Source organism: Periplaneta americana, chromosome 4, assembly GCF_040183065.1.
Source record: "Periplaneta americana isolate PAMFEO1 chromosome 4, P.americana_PAMFEO1_priV1, whole genome shotgun sequence".
In the NCBI taxonomy this organism is placed as follows: domain Eukaryota; kingdom Metazoa; phylum Arthropoda; class Insecta; order Blattodea; family Blattidae; genus Periplaneta; species Periplaneta americana.
Window position 1 is genome coordinate 32521206 of NC_091120.1, and position 18748 is coordinate 32539953.

The window sequence follows — 18748 nt, forward strand, 5'->3', positions numbered from 1 at the left end:
GGATGGGAGTGTAAAAAGTGTAATTTAAGGGACATGTTGCATCCCATTTTGTGATATAGTTTTCAGCTCGTTTGTTTCCCAAAAAATTATTTACGATTCTCTGAAAGAAATCCATGCCTCTTTCTCAACATCATTTAAAAGGTATTCAAATATCTCATCTTGGTGAAGTTGACGAATCTGTGGACCAACAAAAACTCCTTCCTTTAACTTAGACTCGCTCATTTTAGGAAATTTTGAAACTAGGTATTTGAATGCCGGTCCATTTCGGTCCAACGTTTTAGCAAAGTTTTGATGAGCCCAAGTTTTATATGTAGTGGAGGAATTAAAATGTTCTCAGATTCCACCAGAGGTTCATGTTTAATATTCATTTTTCCAGTTTCCATAGCTTGACGTAAAGGCCATTCCTTTTTTAATGAAATGAGAAGCTCTATCTCTACTGTTCCATTCGCATATGAAACAACAGTGTTTAGTGTAGCCTACTGCTTTGGAGTCCAGTTAATATTGCAATTACTTTGAAGTCTGCACATATTTTCCAGTGATAAGTGTTATAATGAATTGATTCAAGAAGGAGTTTCAGGCTGTCATATGATTCCTTCATATGCACTGAATAACCAATAGGAATTGACGGCAACTATTTGCCATTATGGAGTAATACAGCTCTGAGACTTAATTTTGAGGCATATATAAACAACCGCCACTGATCAGAAATGTGATTAATGTTCAGAGCACTCAATAAGTCACTAACATCACTACAAAACACTAAATCGCCTTCCACAGAAAAATATTTCTCAAGATGTTTCTGACGGTCACGAAAAAATGTCCTTTCACATTTTCGGCAAGATAGTTCCATTGTTGGAATCTGGAGGCTAACAGCTCTGCCTTGGCTTTAGAAAGTTCCAGGTTTCTCACAATCGTTTAGTTCATTTTGGCTAATTTTGTGATGTTCAGATTTAACATCAGGTGCAAAGTCAGGATCTGTAGATGTGGATGGTTCTGGATCACAAGGCTCTTCTTCCGAATCTATGGAATATGATTCAGGGGGTGTAGGAACAGGTAGCTCATCACTATGGGGTACAGGACGAGTAGCAGAATGTATGTTGGGATATACAATGGTCTTCTTTTTATAATTCGTCATTCCTCGGAGTGGTGGTACCATACAAAATAGACAGTCGTCAGTGTGATTTCTTGGCTCCAACCAAATAACTGGAATGGCAAAAGGCATCGAAGGTCTCCTGTGATTCAACCAATCCAGAAGATTCGTGTAGCAAATCTTACAATAGACATGTGGAGCCCAACTCTTATTTTGGTCTCCTAATTTGCAGAATTCACCAAAATAAAGATTGTAAGCTGTTTTTATAACAGGAGTGATATTTCTCCTCTGCACAGCAAACACCACTTCGCCGCAAATGTAACAAAAACTGTTAGGATCATTTATGCACTTACGTGGCATAGTTAACAACACTCACAACACGTAAAATTTTATCACTATTATTTATTATTTATTTACTATTTACTATTATAAATTAATTTTACACTATGTCACAAATTTCTTTGTAGCGTTTTAAGACGAAGTTTTTACTTGAGTTTTATCTGTTAGTAAATCACATCTGCACTCCGAAACACTTCTCAGGCACTGAGGAGATCTACTGTAAATGAATTCTTGTTTTGTATGTTTATCTTAGTCCCTTCCTCACAATAAAAAACCTAAGATAAACCCAGCTCGTCCTTCTAAGTGTGTTTATTCATCCCCTATATTCCTCTACATTCTTATCTAGTTACAATTTCCTGTCATAAGTATATGCCATACTATAAAAATACGAAGCAATTGGCAACTTTCAGTAATAGTTTCGTCATAAGGGGTGCCCAATTAATCAAAAATTGTATATACCACTCATGTCGCAATTTTGCTGTTGACCAGTGAATTATTGAACTGTTAACCCTGTTGACTTGTTAAGCAATAAATGAGTCACTAATCTGGAAGGAGCGGACTACACATATGAAAACACAATGTAAATCAATTACCAAGTTTATATTTATATTACTGCAGTACTTCCAAAAGCAAAATATTCATCTCTCTATTTATTTGCTAGCAACATAGCAGCTATGTTTAAATTTACTTACTTTACTTTATTTTTGAGGGCCTCTCCACTTTTCAGTGGTTACCCTTTATTCCCATTTTATGTTTAAATTTGTGAACTTAAAAAAAACTTAAAAAGGGCAATCTCAGCCGCTTGTGAAAACAACATTAGGCCTTTGTGGCACAGTAAAAATTCAGGTCTTATTCTTTTTTAACTAAATACATAGGTTATGTAAATTATTAATAGTTTAATAAAATCTGAAGAATGTGACTTTTTTTACTGAAAGATCTAAGCCCATCTTTCTCGCTAATGCTCCCTGCGCTTAGAGGATTGCATTCAATGCCGTCACAACTCTCGTCATCATGATGATATCTTGCCGACCTCTGATTGAGAGGCCTTTTAGACTGATCTCTATATTTTTGTATGTATTACCCTGTGTACACAAAGAATATGATTATGTCTCGTGACGAGAATATTGTACGAAATGGAAATATAAAAATTGGAGATTTATCCTTCGAAGGAGTGGAAAAATTCAAATATCTTGGAGCAACAGTAACAAATATAAATGATACTCGGGACGAAATTAAACACAGAATAAATATGGAAAATGCGTGTTATTATTCGGTTGAGAAGCTTTTATTATCCAGTCTGCTGTCAAAAAATCTAAAAGTTAGCATTTATAAAACAGTTATATTACCGATTGTTCTTTATGGTTGTGAAACAGGACTCTCACTTTGAGAGAGGAACATAGGTTAAGGGTGCTTGAGAATAAGGTGCTTAGGAAAATATTTGGGGCTACGATGGATGAAGTTACAGGAGAATGGAGAAAGTTACACAACACAGAACTGCACGCATTGTATTCTTCATCTGACATAATTAGGAACACTAAATCCAGACGTTTGAGATGGCAGGGCATGTAGCACGTATGGGCGAATCCAGAAATGCATAGAGAGTGTTAGTTGGGAGGCCAGAGAGAAAAAGACCTTTGGTGAGGCGAGATGTAGATGGGAAGATAATATTAAAATAGATTTGAGAGAGGTCGGATATGATGGTAGAGACTGGATTAATCTTGCTCAGGATAGGGATCAATGGCGAGCTTATGTGAGGGCAGCAATGAACCTCCGTTCCGTAAAAGTAAGTAAGTAAGTACTTCCAAAAGCAAAATATTCATCTCTCTACTTATTTGCTGGTAACATAGCAGCTATGTTCGAATTTGTGAACTATTTTTTTTTCAAAAAAAAAAAAAGTGTAATCTCAGCCGTTTGTGAAAACAACACTAGACGCTTGTGGCACAGTGAAAAATTCATGTTTCATTGTTTTTAAGGTAAATATCCAGATTATGTAAATTACTAATAGTTTAGTAAAATCTAAAGAATGTGACATTTTTGTACACAACCACTGAAAGATATAATGCCCTTTTTTCTCTCCGATGCTCCCTGCATTCAGCGAGTTGCATTCAATGACGTCACAACTATCGTAATCACGATAACCATTTGCCGACCTCTAACTGAGGGGTCTTTAGACTGAACTCTGTGGGACGTATTCATAGACATTCTTAGCGCGGGCTTCTGGTGGATGATCACCGAACTAACGTTTTTCGTATTCATAAACCAGAGTTAGCGATATGATATGATATGTATCCCGTACAAGTAACCAACCAGTCGATAGCCGGGGCTAGTTTAGCACGCTCGTAGAGCGGGCTAGCGAAATATCTATGAATAGCACCCTATATTTTTTGTGTTTTACCCCTGTGTATTTTATCTCCAATCTGAAATGACAATAAAATTGTTGATCAAATGAGAAAAGTATATTTTTGTAAAGCCGTTAAACAGTTAATAATTATTATATAAAGATAATACTTCAGAGTTAATATTTCGTAGTTTACTGTGTTCTACATTCGAAAAAAGTATGTAGTTAACAATTTTTAGTACGATTTCAATAACACTAATTAATTTTAACGATCTTTCACATTTCGATGACTGGGAATTCGGGAAATATTCCCGATGGCAAAGTTCCCGGTAATTTATCATCACTATATCGCAGTCATGGTACTTTTAAATAACGAAAATGTCGGAGAAACTCCCTCTGTATTAGTCCTTCAAAAATTCCACTTGCACTCACGGAAATCTGAACCTGATCTTCAGCATAAAAAGTCTAATCTCTAGCCATTAGGCTAACGGTGCAGTGTACTATTATTCTAGTTAGCAAGTCTGCTATAGATCACAGATAAAATGCAATCTACTTTACACAATACCAATAGACCTGCCTACGTAAATAATTGTAACAGGATTCTCTCGGTACAAATCGGTAGTAGTGCGTGGCTACTAATTAAGAGTGCCGGGTTCGATATCTGATGAAGGAAATAAATTCATTTACATCCAATAGTAGACGGTTGTGTCCGCAGATTCAGCTTAACCGATAGCGTATGCGCTTGCAATCCAAGCGGTCCATAGTTCGATTACCGGCGCGAGCTGCTCCACCCACGGGACTGGGTGTTGTCACTTCTGTGCTGTATTCTCTTCACGATCGTCTTATGTCGTGCTAACGAGAGGAACTCGGTATCAAACAAGAATGTAAAATAAGACAAACAAAGAAACCGAATGTTTGTTGTTTTATATTTGTTCTGTATTTCTTAGCCTTGCAGCATCTCCTCACAAGATCAGAGTGTTTGCAGTTAGTAAATAGCACTTAGGGGAGACTCGGCTAATTTCGCAATATTAAGAAGTAAATCTATCATATTTTTATCAAAATGTTTATTGAAAAATATTATCAAGGTTTGTAGACATGGACGAAACCTTTCAGTACCAAATGAGGTAAAGAGACCTATTAAAATGCAAATATATTTAGTTGTACATACATTACAGTTGAAAAAGTACTCGGGTAATTACGCAACAGTGCGGATAAATCCGCAATAGGACTTGCTAATTCCGCAGTAGTAAATAATTACGAAATACATTATGAAAGTAACATAAAAGGAACAATTTATATGTAAAAATGCTCACTTTCTTCAGAGCTGTGTAGCAAAACACGAAAAACTGCCAACTTTCGATGTTTCACTGTATTGCCGACAGAGGTGTCCTTGATTTTTTTTTCTATAACACTGCAGAGGACATGCCTCCTGTTGACAGTCTCTCAAAACTTACGTTCACGCTATTGTAAAGCCGCAGTAAAATCATATATGCATTGCTGCGGAATTACCCTACTGCGGAATTAGCCGAGTTTCCTCTATAGATAATATAGACCACATATCAACCACTAGTAGATTATAGTGGTTATCGTTTATAATGCAGGTGAATTACAGATACTTTCTTGTAAGTAATGTCGGTATGGAGCAAAATTTTAGTTGGAGTGTGTTGTGACAAGAAATGAATCTAATATTGGAAGAGAAAGTCATTGGATTCTGTGATCTTAAGCCATCTTCCATCGAGGTTTGCTATATCGCGACGATACAAATTTCTGGTTTTTGATGCGAAGAATTCAGTGATACTCATTTCAATGGTTTTGGTTTCACGCAGAAAGTAGGCCGTGAATCGAAACAGATGATAATCTGAACATGCAAGATCAGGGCTACATGTCTTATGTTTAGAAGTTCGATTCCTACCAATTCCTGGATTTTTTTTATGACTATTCGAACAGTATGGAATCTCGCATTGTACTGTTACAAGAGAATTCTATTTCAATTAGCTAATACCGGGTAACTCTCTTTCAAAACTTCATGAACTCGTTCTGGTTGTTGAGAATAAATATCCGCATCGACTGTCGTCCGTTTGCAACTCCTCTCAGTGAATCACACCTTCAAAATTCAACCAGTCACATAACATTACTTTGGGACCGAACCGGTTTCGTTTAACGACGACTTTGGCAGGCTAAAGGGGGTCGAGCCCTCTTTAGATATGTCAGGATTGCAGTAATATACCCATTTTTCATCACATGTAACAATTCCCCTGATAAATCTATCATCCAGGAGATTAGCGATAAGCTGACAACAAATTTAATCATGTTCAGGTGTCAATTCATAAGGTATAGATCTATAACTTCTGTACGATTTAGTAAACGCCTAAATGTTGCGATATATTGAAGCACCAAGTTCTTCTGATAACCTATGAATACTTTCTTTGCGAATTTTCTGCCAAAACTCTGCGTGTATTCTCAATATTCCATATCTTAGAACTTCCAGAACGTTGCAAATCATTAATACCTCCTCTTCCATCATTGAAACGCAGCAATTATCGTTGTGCTACACGCTCACTAATGACACCTTCACCCTTGATTACACACGTTCTTCCAGCAGCGGCAACTGTTGTGTCCTTTAAAAGAACTCTAATCTTAAACTTTTTCACCTCCATTTTAGATTCTTTGATTTAAAAAAACTGACGACTGCCACATATAGGCCTAAACAATACACAATAATAACCATAACATGCTGTAAATTGCTTTGCTCAATTATAGAAAATCATTAAAATGTTATAAAGCACCAAATTTGAAATCCACGTAACTTATGAGACGATCTAATATTTTCATATTAGAAATGTAGTCTATGATTTTCTGAACAGTCCACACCTATGGAGTAACGGTCAGCGCGTCTAGCCGTGAAACCAGGTGGCCCGGGTTCTAATCCCGGTCGGGGCAAGTTACCTGGTTGAGGTTTTTTCCGGGGTTTTCCCTCAACCCAATACGAGCAAATGCTGGGTAACTTTCGGTGCTGGACCCCGGACTCATTTCACCGGCATTATCACCTTCATTCCATTCAGACGCTAAATAACCTAGATGTTGATACAGCGTCGTTAAATAACCAACTAAAATAAAACTCCATTAACGCTAAATAATCTAGTAATTGTTACAGCGTAAATAAATAAGACTAAAACAGGAGGAGGTAGACCGATGAAGAAAGAATGCAAGAAAGAAATGCCAATGCTATTCACGGCTTATTGATGGGTTGCAGCTCTACAAACTCAACAAAGCTTTGTTAGGACTATGCACGTCTTGAAATAGTCTCATTACATGAACCGATCGATCTCATGCACAGGTGCACTCTTGGCAGAATATTTCCACAGTCCTTGTAGTGGGTGGACCTTCTACTGAATAACGTGTGAAGTATTGTAAGACAAAGAAGGTAACCTTTTAGTGACTTTATCTTTATACTACTAAGCCTATACTCACGATATGTTCAGAGGAAGAACAATAAAATTGTTTGTATGCATCTGAAGTCTGATTAGTGGAATATGTAGCTAATCGGTGATGTATGCATTGGAAGGGGAAAGGAACTGGCCACCCTACCCCATTATCTCCTGGGCTAGTTGCCCTATTGGTGTTACTTATGAGGTTCAAACCTGTCTTCGGACAGTTGACTAAACAACAACAAATTATGGCCAAAGGAAGACTTCAGGATTTTCTTATCAAAGTAATCCGACATTTTAAAGTAAACTGTACTTTCAATTTACTCACAATTATTTATGTTATGAAGTAAATAATAAATAAACACGGAAATTTTACTTGAAGCAAGTAAAGTGATAGGTTTGGAAGTAAATCCCGAAAAGACAAAGTATATGATTATGTCTCGTGACGAGAATATTGTACGAAATGGAAATATAAAAATTGGAAATTTATCTTTTGAAGAAGTGAAGAAATTCAAATATCTGGGAGCAACAGTAACAAATATAAATTATACTCGGGAAGAAATTAAACACAGAATAAATATGGGAAATGCCTGTTATTATTTGGTTGAGAAACTTTTATCATCCAGTCTGCTGTCGAAAAATCTGAAAGTTAGAATTTATAAAACAGTTATATTACCGGTTGTTCTTTATGGTTGTGAAACTTGGACTCTCACTTTAAGAGAGGAACATAGGTTAAGGGTGTTTGAGAATAAGGTGCTTAGGAAAATATTTGGGGCTAAGAGGGATGAAGTTACAGGAGAAGGGAGAAAGTTACACAACGCAGAACTGCACGCATTGTATTCTTCACCTGACATATAAATCCAGACGTTTGAGATGGGCAGGGCATGCAGCACGTATGGGCGAATCCAGAAATGCATATAGAGTGTTAGTTGGGAGGCCGGAGGGAAAAAGACCTTTAGGGAGGCCGAGACGTAGATGGGAAGATAATATTAAAATGGATTTGAGGGAGGTGAGATATGATGATAGAGACTGGATTAATCTTGCTCAGGATAGGGACCAATGGCGGGCTTATGTGAGGGCGGCAATGAACCTCCGGGTTCCTTAAAAGCCAGTAAGTAAGTAAGTAAGTAGGCATGTAAATAAGTAAATAACAGTCACTCCATTCTGTTAGCCTATTGTTTTTCTTGCTGCCTAATCATTTAAGCGAGATTCATGAGAAAGCTTTCCTCGCTATTCAAAGTCACATGACATACATATTGTGATTTTGGAAAATCGATCCATTTGGTAATAAGAGACAGTTAGCTAGAAATAAATGTTAAAGGTCGTGGATTTCATTTCATCTTGGACCGGCATGGTAGAGGAAAATTCAAGCACTGAGCTTATTACTAGAGTATAAGTTAGTAGTAATGATTCGGAGGTCAAAGTACTACCTGATTGTTTATCCTGACCATCTGCTATACGTATGTTGTCAGACGAAATTGAGGTCTGCTTAATTGAAGAATTGAGGTCAGGAAACCCAAACACAATCAACTTCGTGGGTTCCTTAATCATATTATTGCAAATTACGCATACATTAAAAGTGGTAGTGATTTTCCACCAGTAATGTGGACAGAGTCTAGTAGCAGCTCTGGACATACTGCAAGTGCCCTGAATCATTTCATACTAGATTTATTTCCAACTTAAATGGCTCATATTATATTTCACTTCATGGAAGTATCGAAAAAAAAAAAAAAAGATACAGAAACCCAACCAGAAATTAAAAAGTACATACCGTACTCTCAGTAAAATAGTGTCGTAACTCGAAAATTGTGATTTGTAAAGATATGCTATTTCCTAGTAAAATACTGTTGTAGGAATATTTTAATAAATAGGTAGCAAAATCGTTGATAACTTATTATTTTATTATTAGAATTCCATATTTCCATTCAGTAAAACAACATTGGAAATAATTTACGAAAGTAATATGTGATTTCCGACTTACGACAATATTTTACTAGGTGTGCGATATTAGGAGAAAGAACAGTTTTTACAATGAGAAATTAGTACGTACATCTTCAGTAGTCTCTACTAATTTGAATATAACGTTGACGAGTGATAAAACTCTAATAATTCATCAATAATAACGCAATACTTACTTACAAATGGCTTTTAAGGAACCCGCAGGTTCATTGCCGCCCTCACATAAGCCCGCCATCGGTCCCTACCCTTGCAAGATTAATCCAGTCTCTATCATCATATCCCACCTCCCTCAAATCTGTTTTAATATTATCCTCCCATCTACGTCTCGACCTCCCCAAAGGTCTTTTTCTCTCCGGCCTCCCAACTAACACTCTATATAATAATAACAACGCAATAACCTTGAAAAAAGATGTATTCGCGTAAGCAAAGTAAAACAAATTGAAAAAAAAAATTATAAGAAGAAAGGCGTCCACCGCTGTGGAGTATGTTAGGATGTTTGACCGTGAAACGAGCGAGATAGGGTTCAAATTGTTTGGGACAAGTTACTTGGTTGAGATTTTCCCGGGGTTTTCCCTCAACCCATAAAGAGTAAATGCTGGGTAATTTTCGACGTTGGACCCTGGACTTCACTGGCATTATCACAACGCGATAACACGCTAGAAATTCCACTTCACGCATCGTCTCTGTATTCCTCATCCTTCACTGTTGCTACCTCTCGTCACTGGAACTCTCTGCCGCCTGAAGTCAAGGGCTGCCGAACATTGAATTCTTTCAAATCCAAGTTAGAAAATTATCTTATGACGAGTTGCCAAACTGACTTACTATTATGACAAGTGTTGTATTGCATGTTTCCACGTATTCACATTTTTTTATGTTCTAATGATATTCAACTTATTTTATATTTTTGTTTTCATATTTTCCGATAATGTTATATCTCTAATGTGATAAGTTGAGCTATATATAATCTTAATTTTCCTTATTGTGTGTACTTAGAAATATTGTACTCACTGTATACTTTGTACTGCACTATTTTATTACTACTATTAGTATTATTATTATTATTATTATTATCATTATTACTATTATTATTATTATTATTATGAATAATTGTCTTTTTTTTTGTATGCCTCATTTACTTTGACCTGCTGTTCACATATTATTATGCTTTTTTCTTTCTTTCTGTATGTTATATATTATGTCTGATTTCTTCTTATTTGTTGTTTATTTTTTATTATTATTATTATTATTATTATTATTATTATTATTATTATCTTATTCAGTTTTGTGTGTAAAATTGTAGTGTAATTTGTAAATTTGTAGTGTTTTTGTAACGCAGTCTTTACTCCTGGTTGAGTGTTAGAGAAGGCCGTATGGCCTTAACTCTGCCAGGTTAAATAAATCATTATTATTATTATTATTATCACCTTCATTTCACGCATACGCTAGACAACCATCTATAAAGCGGCGTAAAATAAACCAATTAAAAAAAAGAAAGGCAATAACGAATAACATAGAAAAGACTTGGTGAAATAGCTTTGATTTGTAACAATTTAAATGAAACGTTACCAAAGCAACGAAAATGAAACCAATGATAAGATGTAACTACTACTAAGATTTATTTCAAATCATCCGTCCTCAAGTGAGGTTGACCACTGGGATCCGGAATTAACAAACATAAAAGATAAAGGGAAATGAAACGAGCAAAATAATGATTCGAATTGTACACCAAAACAAAAATTTACGTATTAACATGTAGATAATAGTGTAGAATTTGAAGAGATGCCTTCAGAATTTCCATTACAATCTTCTGAACCTCATAAAAGGGAATTTGAAAGGATTTAAGGATATTACATATAAATTTTGGTAAACAAACCCTCGCTCCAAATAGTAAGCCTGTAACATTCCAGTTGTAAAGCGAAATGCCATATTTTTCACTGAGGTATGGAAGACAAGGTACATATTTAGCTCGCTTGTCATCATTTATCTGTAGTGCTTGATGTGTGTCTCGTTCAAAGCAAATCGTAGGGTCTAAGACCATTGCTTTCTGGGTTCTTCTATTGTTAATAGAATGTTAATAATGTTAATTCACATTATTTTATGAACGATCTTTTTTGTTTTATATATGTATATATGTATATATGTATTTTTTATACTTTATAAAGAACGTTTCAGCGATATCCTATCTTTCGAATAATTCTATACACTCATAACTTTTCGCGGTAAGAGCTTCCGACAAACACCGGTCATGCAGTAGCCTAACGAAAGTCCTGGCGGGATAGGAGACGTCGACATCAGATCTATCTTCTTCACCGTGTCTGGTTTCGATTTTAACGAACGCGACACGCCACAAGGTACGCGAGTCTGCATATTTTCTCACCCGTCGCAACACAAATCAACAATGAATAAATATATAAATCCAGGTTGCTTCAATAAGGAAGAAAAACTTTTACCGTCCATTACGATAGAAAAAGAAGCCAAAGAAGTGGCAGCAACTTTTAGAAGCAGGTCAGTCAGTCAGTAAAGTAGAGGAAGGATGGTGCAAGCAGCCAATCGTACATCGACGGCTGTGGTCTGAAGAGTGGAGGTGGAGGTGGGCTTGGAGGAGGCATCGCCATTATTATTTATTCTTTCTCACTTCCTAGTACGTCCTTCCCCTAGACCTCTCCGGCGAGCACCGTGTGTACCGCGGGTAAGGGATGGGTGGTGTAGGCAAGGTAGTGGTGGCACTCCGACAAGAACAAACTAGGACAACACTCAGTCATTGGCCAGATACGCGCTTAATCGTTATTGGCTCCAACTATTCGCATGCTATGTTTGCTATGTAAGCGTAAAAGTTGAATTGCTGATCTTAACACACTTGCCAGACGCTCTTCTTTGCTGCCCCTTATTTCCGTCTACCTTGGTGGGGATGCGATGACACTTTTTGACAGACATTCACCTCAACGAAAAGTTCTCTGGTTTCATTATGTGTCCGGTGGTCACTTAGTCGAGTTGCGGTTCCTCTCCTAGTAGTTTTGGACAATGTTTAGGTAAAGGCGCAGGACCAGGGGAGACTCGTTGGTGACACTTTTAAAAAGGCTTTTCTTTTTTTAGAAAGCCTTAGTGTTATTAGTGCTTCTATATAGGTTGGATTGACTTCATGCTGTGAGTTTATTTATATTAAAACTTTTATTCGTTATTTCGATTATAAGAGTGTGTAAGTATGATTGTATTTCAGTGGTGATGTTTGTATGAGTGAATCCAGGATATTTTATTATCGTGTTCCATTACAACTTGGTGCTGAAATAGTGATTATGAACTTTAATCTTTTAAATAGTCGTATACAAAACTACAGCGTTGAAAAGCAGATTCATCATATACAGCGAATCAATTTCTACGACTACAAGAATTTTGTTAAAAGAAAGGTTTTTTTTTTTTTTTTTTTAACAATTCATTGATCGATCAGCGCATTTAGCGCTATACAGATCATTTCTAAAAAATATAAATACAATATATAGTAGAACTTGGTTATAGCGACCTCGTTTTGTGCGACACCTCGCCTATAACGTCAAATATTCTGTGGCCCTAACTAATTCCCCATAAGACATATCCTTTTCTACCTTGCTTAATACGACAAACGTATATGCGTCTACCTCGCATATAACGTCATTTTCAACCTCAGTTTGGAATAAGATTTTCTAAGAACCAAAGTATTTTAAGAAATATTTTGTTGAAATGTGGCAAATCCTTTACTGTCCCCTTCTATCACAGGCCAGGCAGATTCCCCACCCCATTGTAACCTGCCCGAATTCATGCGGTATTAATGGTACCTGCATGCGGTCAGTTTCGACAGGAAGTTTTCACTAAGTGCACGCATTTTAACGCAGTATTGGCCACTAAAAGAAGTGAGTGACACTTTAGAAGCCATTAGAATTGTGAACATTTCTATGAAGTTAGAGGAGGGAGTATGAAGCTAGGAGAAGGAGCAGTGAAATTGCAACTGAAATAATGAACATAGAATTTAATTTAGAAAGTGTGTATTGGGCAAGTAGAAGACAACAGAGTAAAATGACTAATTACTCACTCCTCAGTAAATAAGTTTGGTGAGTAATGAACAAACAGTTTTAATACAGAATACTGTATTTATAATTGTACGTGTATTTTATTGTGTTCATGGTATGCTTAAAAGTGAATACATAAATCTAAAATAAGCCTAATTATGTTTATTATATTCCATTTTACACCTCACTAGACTGACAATATGAATCTCGGTTACTACGGCACTCGTTTATAACAACATAATTTTCAAGGTCCCTTGGATGTCGTTATAACCAAGTTCTACTGTATAACACTGAATTGAGGGCAGCCTAGATTGGGCTCCTCAATGAACAAAAGTAATTGTTAATAAATAATTATTTACATAGGTTGGTGTGATGATAAATTTTGATTATAATATGAGGTCCATTGGAAGTCGGCTCTTGATTCTGGTGAGAAATGTGGACTTCCTTCCGAGAGAGTAATGGATGGCGCCTGGAACATTTTCTAGGTTGTTATAGAACTTCTTAGGTTGTGAATGAATAAACTGTTTGATTGTGTCAATACCAGTTTCTCTGTGTAGTTGGCTGTTACGGACAAACCAAGGAGAATTGAGTGAAATTCGTAGGACTTTATTTTGAAATGACTGGATGTGTTTAATTTCACTTATTGCAGCTCCTCCCCAGACAGGACAGGCATAAAGCAGTAGAGGTCGTAATAGAGATGTGTAAAGTAGCGTGCAATTTTGTAGCTTTAGAGATGATTTCTTGTTGAGGAGCGGATATAATTTAGCGAGTCTTCAGTAGGCTAATTTAAGTTTGTTGTTGATGTGATGTTTCCATGATAGACGGCAATCTAAGTGCACTCCAAGATATTTTACACCTTCATCCTTTGGTTTCCACGGTATGACATTGGTTGAAAGATTTCTGCATGGAGGATTAGGAGGACGACACAAAGTAAATATCATTGCTTCGCATTTATTGTAGTTCAGTGCGATGCGCCAATTTTCATAAAAGAAAGTGATGCGTTATCAAATAACATAATCGCGACATCAATGTTTATAAGATGCGAATCAGTTATACGTTTGACTACGTTGAATTTTATTCTCCTCTACAACATAAGCGATTGGTTATTGGTGTAATTCACGGACCATACCATAAAATACTACTATTCAAGAATCAACAGGTCTCGAGTTATCACTATACAACTTTTATTGATTTTATATGGTCTATAAAATCGGAATTTCATGCACAGAATCTCTCTCCAAGGCGGGTATTACATCCTTTTCTCTGGGTCGTGAATCAACCGTGTTTGTAGCTTCAAAAATAACACTTTGCTTCATACTGGCATGCTTTAGGGCACGCCAATAAAATACAGTTCCATAAACTGATCGCTTAAGTGGAACGTCAATTAGGATGGTTGGTGAACCTTTAAGGACTCAAACTTTTATCTACCACTAGAACTAAGATCTGCCCCAAGATATTCAAACAAAGTAACTCGACACAGAATCATGTTCCACAATAATACGATTGTTCTAACTGCATATTAGTGCCAGCTAGCGAAACAAAATATCGGTAGCTATTTTGCTGTAGGCTTTGTGTAGACAGAAAAGAAGGCTGTTTCACAATATGCGTGTGTGTGTTGTTTTTCATAATTGAGATCTGTCTAGAAGACGTGTGGCCTTGAACAGGAATGCATCTACAGGCAACGTATGAAAACAATAACAGATTTTAACATCGCGTTTGGTTATATTTCAAAACACTTATTTCGTAATAAAATACCCTCTAATTCTTACTATAAACTCACGAGAGAAATTTTGTAGTAGTTTTCTAATTATTTACAAAAGTCAGTCAATTGCTAGTGTGAAATCTTTCACGTATGGCAAAACAAGCTGATATTCTTTGTTCTGAATTTCAATACAATCGAATAAAATGCTTAATTAGATTATATTTTATAAGCCCTATTATCATTTTCCTCTTGCGATGAAGTAAAGAAATTTAAAGAGCATGAAATAATTTAAAATTTATTACCTAAAGTAAAAAAAGATCCATTAAAAAGACGTCCATAGAACACTCTAAAGTCGATAAAATGTATTTTCGTAGCAACTGAAAACTCTAGTAAATTTGAACCTTATTCGTTACTGATTTTTAGTCTATACATCACTTTCATTAATACTTAATTTATTTTTCAATAGTAACGCATAACTGCAATTAAAATCGAATGAGATGATTTTGTAGAAAAAGCTCAGAGATGTTTAAAAAAATATGGTTTATTTAACGACGCTCACAACTGCCGAGGTTATATCAGCGTCGCCGGTGTGCCGGAATTTTGTCCAGCAGGAGTTCTTTTACATGTCAAGTAGATCTACTGACATAACCCTGTCGCATTTAAGCACACTTAAATGCCATCGACCTGGGCCGGGCTCGAACCCGCAACCTCGAGCACAGATGGCCAACACTATACCGACTGTGTTATCCAGGCCGACTCAGACATGTTAAACCTTGCATTGAAAAGAAATATTTTTATGGAAACAAATTTCTTGTGACTATCGTACGAGTTATATCATCGAGAACATTTTTAATGACACTCCACAGTTTGTCAATATCACCAAAAAGAGCATACCGTCGTTGTTCCTGCAATAACTCCTTATGTGAAATATTTATAGATTTTCAGATTTTTTCTCTATTAAATAACTTAAATAGTGATGCAGCTAATAATAAAATCTGCTATGTGTAATTATATTTCTTCGTTTCGAAAATGTAAGAATTCACAGTCTCCTATTACGGCTGTCATAGGATGAATAAATGTGTTTTTTCTTCCTACTGAAAAATTGTATATTTTGCACATAGGAGTTATTGCAGGAACAACGACGATAATTTTTACACAATACTTCATTTGTTTTATACAGGCATTATGGCTACTATGGTAACAATTTTATTGTTTATAAATTTCGTCAGTCATTGTGTTACGAAAGTACTTTTATTGATGCAATCGACATAAAACAAAACAACTGAAATCCGCATGATGACAGGATTTCGTTATAGTAGACGTACACAAGTAGAAGCATGCACACGTTACAACGAAACTCATCCAAACCGGTCATTCATTTCTCAGTCAACTGTGAGTAGATTAAAAGCGAAATTCAAGAACCATGAACTGTAAGTTAACAAAGTCGTCTTCTCTTAACTCCTGTAAGGGTTGGACTGTATAGGATGATATTTAGTGACGTGCAATATTGTCCAGGCAGTTGCTTTCGAGGTATCGATTGTAAATCATATTTCACGAAGAGGAGAATGTGGTGACTTTTTGGTGATGGTCAAAGAGAAAAGTTTCAAATCGCTATTAGCGAACTGTCTACCATATCTGCGACATGTTCATGTTCTCTGAATCTCGCTTCTATTCTACTAACAGTACACTGAGAAATATGTGGCTGATTTGGATGAGTTTCATTAAAAGTGAGCATACCTCTTATTGTGTACAGTGCGTCTTCTGTTACAAAATTCTATCACCACCACCATCATCATAATTCCCTCATTTTCCGTTAAGAACATCTTGTTTTGTGCGACATAGAACTGATTTCATAATACAGGGACATCATTTTATTTTTACTTCAATTTTTATTGTACCTGAGTTTTTGAATGTACTTCACTCCCACCCCTTCTACTAATGAAATTCAACCGTCCTCCACACAGATCCAAGACCGCATAGCCTATACAATCATAGTAGCCTTTCGATCAAAGTAAACAGTACGTGCCAAAAATATGTTCACGTTTTCCAGTGACGAAAGAGCTTTCAATATTGTATCATTTTCGCACAGGTACTCTCGTCCATTTGCCTACGTCGTATCCCGGTTTTCCCCACCAACTTTTATTCGCCAGCTAGTGGCTGGGCTGTCTTAGCTCTTTTCTGAGTACATTAATTTTATTTCTGTTAGGAATTGGACGTCTACGTAATATTATACAACTGTTTAAAATAACTTAAATAAAAGGGCCTCATTAAGTAATTAACTGTCACGTGATTTCCTCCCTTTCTACGACTCTGCGACATAACCACTTGGACGGACAGTAGATAGCACGTCTGAGTAATTTTATCTTTTCGGATCGGGCAGAAGTGAAGATTGAATTTACAGTACGTAAGGTACTCTTTTATAGAGTAGGTACAGAATTATTTCAACATGAGTTACTAGTACGAAGGACGAAACTGATAATTGGGATTAGGTACAATAGTCTATAGTGCGATAATATGCACATTAGAACTGAAGCCTGTATCGAAATGAACGGCCACCATCTTAAAAATGTGTTTAAATATCCATATTATGATTATTTTTCAATTTAACTTCTTGGTTTATATTGTACGCTAATGTGCTGTGGACAGTATAATAATAATTTATTTATTTAATCTGGCAGAGCTAAGGCCAGTAGGCCTTCTCTTCCGCCCAGCCAGACTTTAATATACACTCCATAATGAATACGTTCGCATGGCTAACTCAGTTCGTGAGTAAAAACACTTATTGTTAATACAGTACTGTATTAAGATTAAACAAAAACCTAATTAAAATTATCGAACTCAAAATCGCGATATTTCCTAGTTTACGTAAATGGATGAACTACTTTTCTTCCCTCCTATACCTAGTAGAGTGATTTGTTTGTGTTTTGCGCCAGTATCATCGAACTACAGTCGTGGAAGGGGGTAGCAAACTGTGTTTCCGGTTCTCTAAAGGTATAGCCAGGTTAATATTAGAAATGTTAGTAAAAATAAAATGATGTCCCTGTACAAGGATTAGCAATATTCACGTATTATGACTTAAATGAATGTACACTAGCTAAGAACCTATCGAAGCACTTTCTTCACATAAATATAAGATGGACTATTTCGTTTATATGACGTCATTCCATTTTCGGCCAATGAAGTGTAATGAAATTTTGAATTTCAACCAACCACAGTCATACATCGCGATAATTTTTGCAGCTCGATTTATCACAATCAATTTATCGCATGGTCGTTCTTTTGTTTAGTCAGTGTCGCCAATTGTTTCCCCGTAAATCGATGAGCATGAATCCATTGTACTAAATAAAGTGCGAAATCCTACTTCCACATCTACATCTACATCTACATCTTCTAATTCCATGACAATTGTATCTAAAAAACACTTCTTCATAACAATTGTTTATTTAATTAATGTATTAATCAGGTTATTTGTAATTATACTATAAAATGTTTAAATTAAATTATGATTTCAGCAGATAATGAAAACGTATTTCTGTTACAATAACAAGAGACAAGCGCAGTACATGTAATTAACATTTTTAAACCTGTATTTTGCTTTTCTCAATTGGCATTATTGAATAACTTTCAATTTCTTTATTGAAGTAATCGTTATTCATCTATTTCGACTTCACAATGTCTGAATAGGTTAAGTATTCATAAATATACAATTATTAACATTTTGTGAGCGAATTTTAGGGATATATTATTTACATTTTTTAGTCACGAAATAGTCCTAATAAATGTCACTCGAGGTCTGAAATTACTATAGACAATTTGAATTAAAATTGATGATATGAGCAGCAGTTATGAAAT

The 18748-nt window shown here is 35.9% G+C and overlaps 1 protein-coding gene across 5 annotated transcripts in view; it reads left to right on the top strand.

Moving 5' to 3' along the window:
- The window catches only part of LOC138697671 (very long chain fatty acid elongase 4-like), a 503185-nt gene that overhangs the window by 415623 nt on the left and 68814 nt on the right, over positions 1 to 18748 (top strand). Inside the window, exon 1 of one of the 5 annotated variants that reach the window (XM_069823122.1) lies at positions 12046 to 12183. The exons of 3 other annotated variants lie outside the window; for them this stretch is intronic. The gene's annotated coding sequence lies outside the window, so the exon portion shown is untranslated. Of the gene's footprint in view, positions 1 to 12045; positions 12299 to 18748 lie in introns of those variants that run through there. One more of the 5 variants, XM_069823119.1, reaches the window with a different exon arrangement.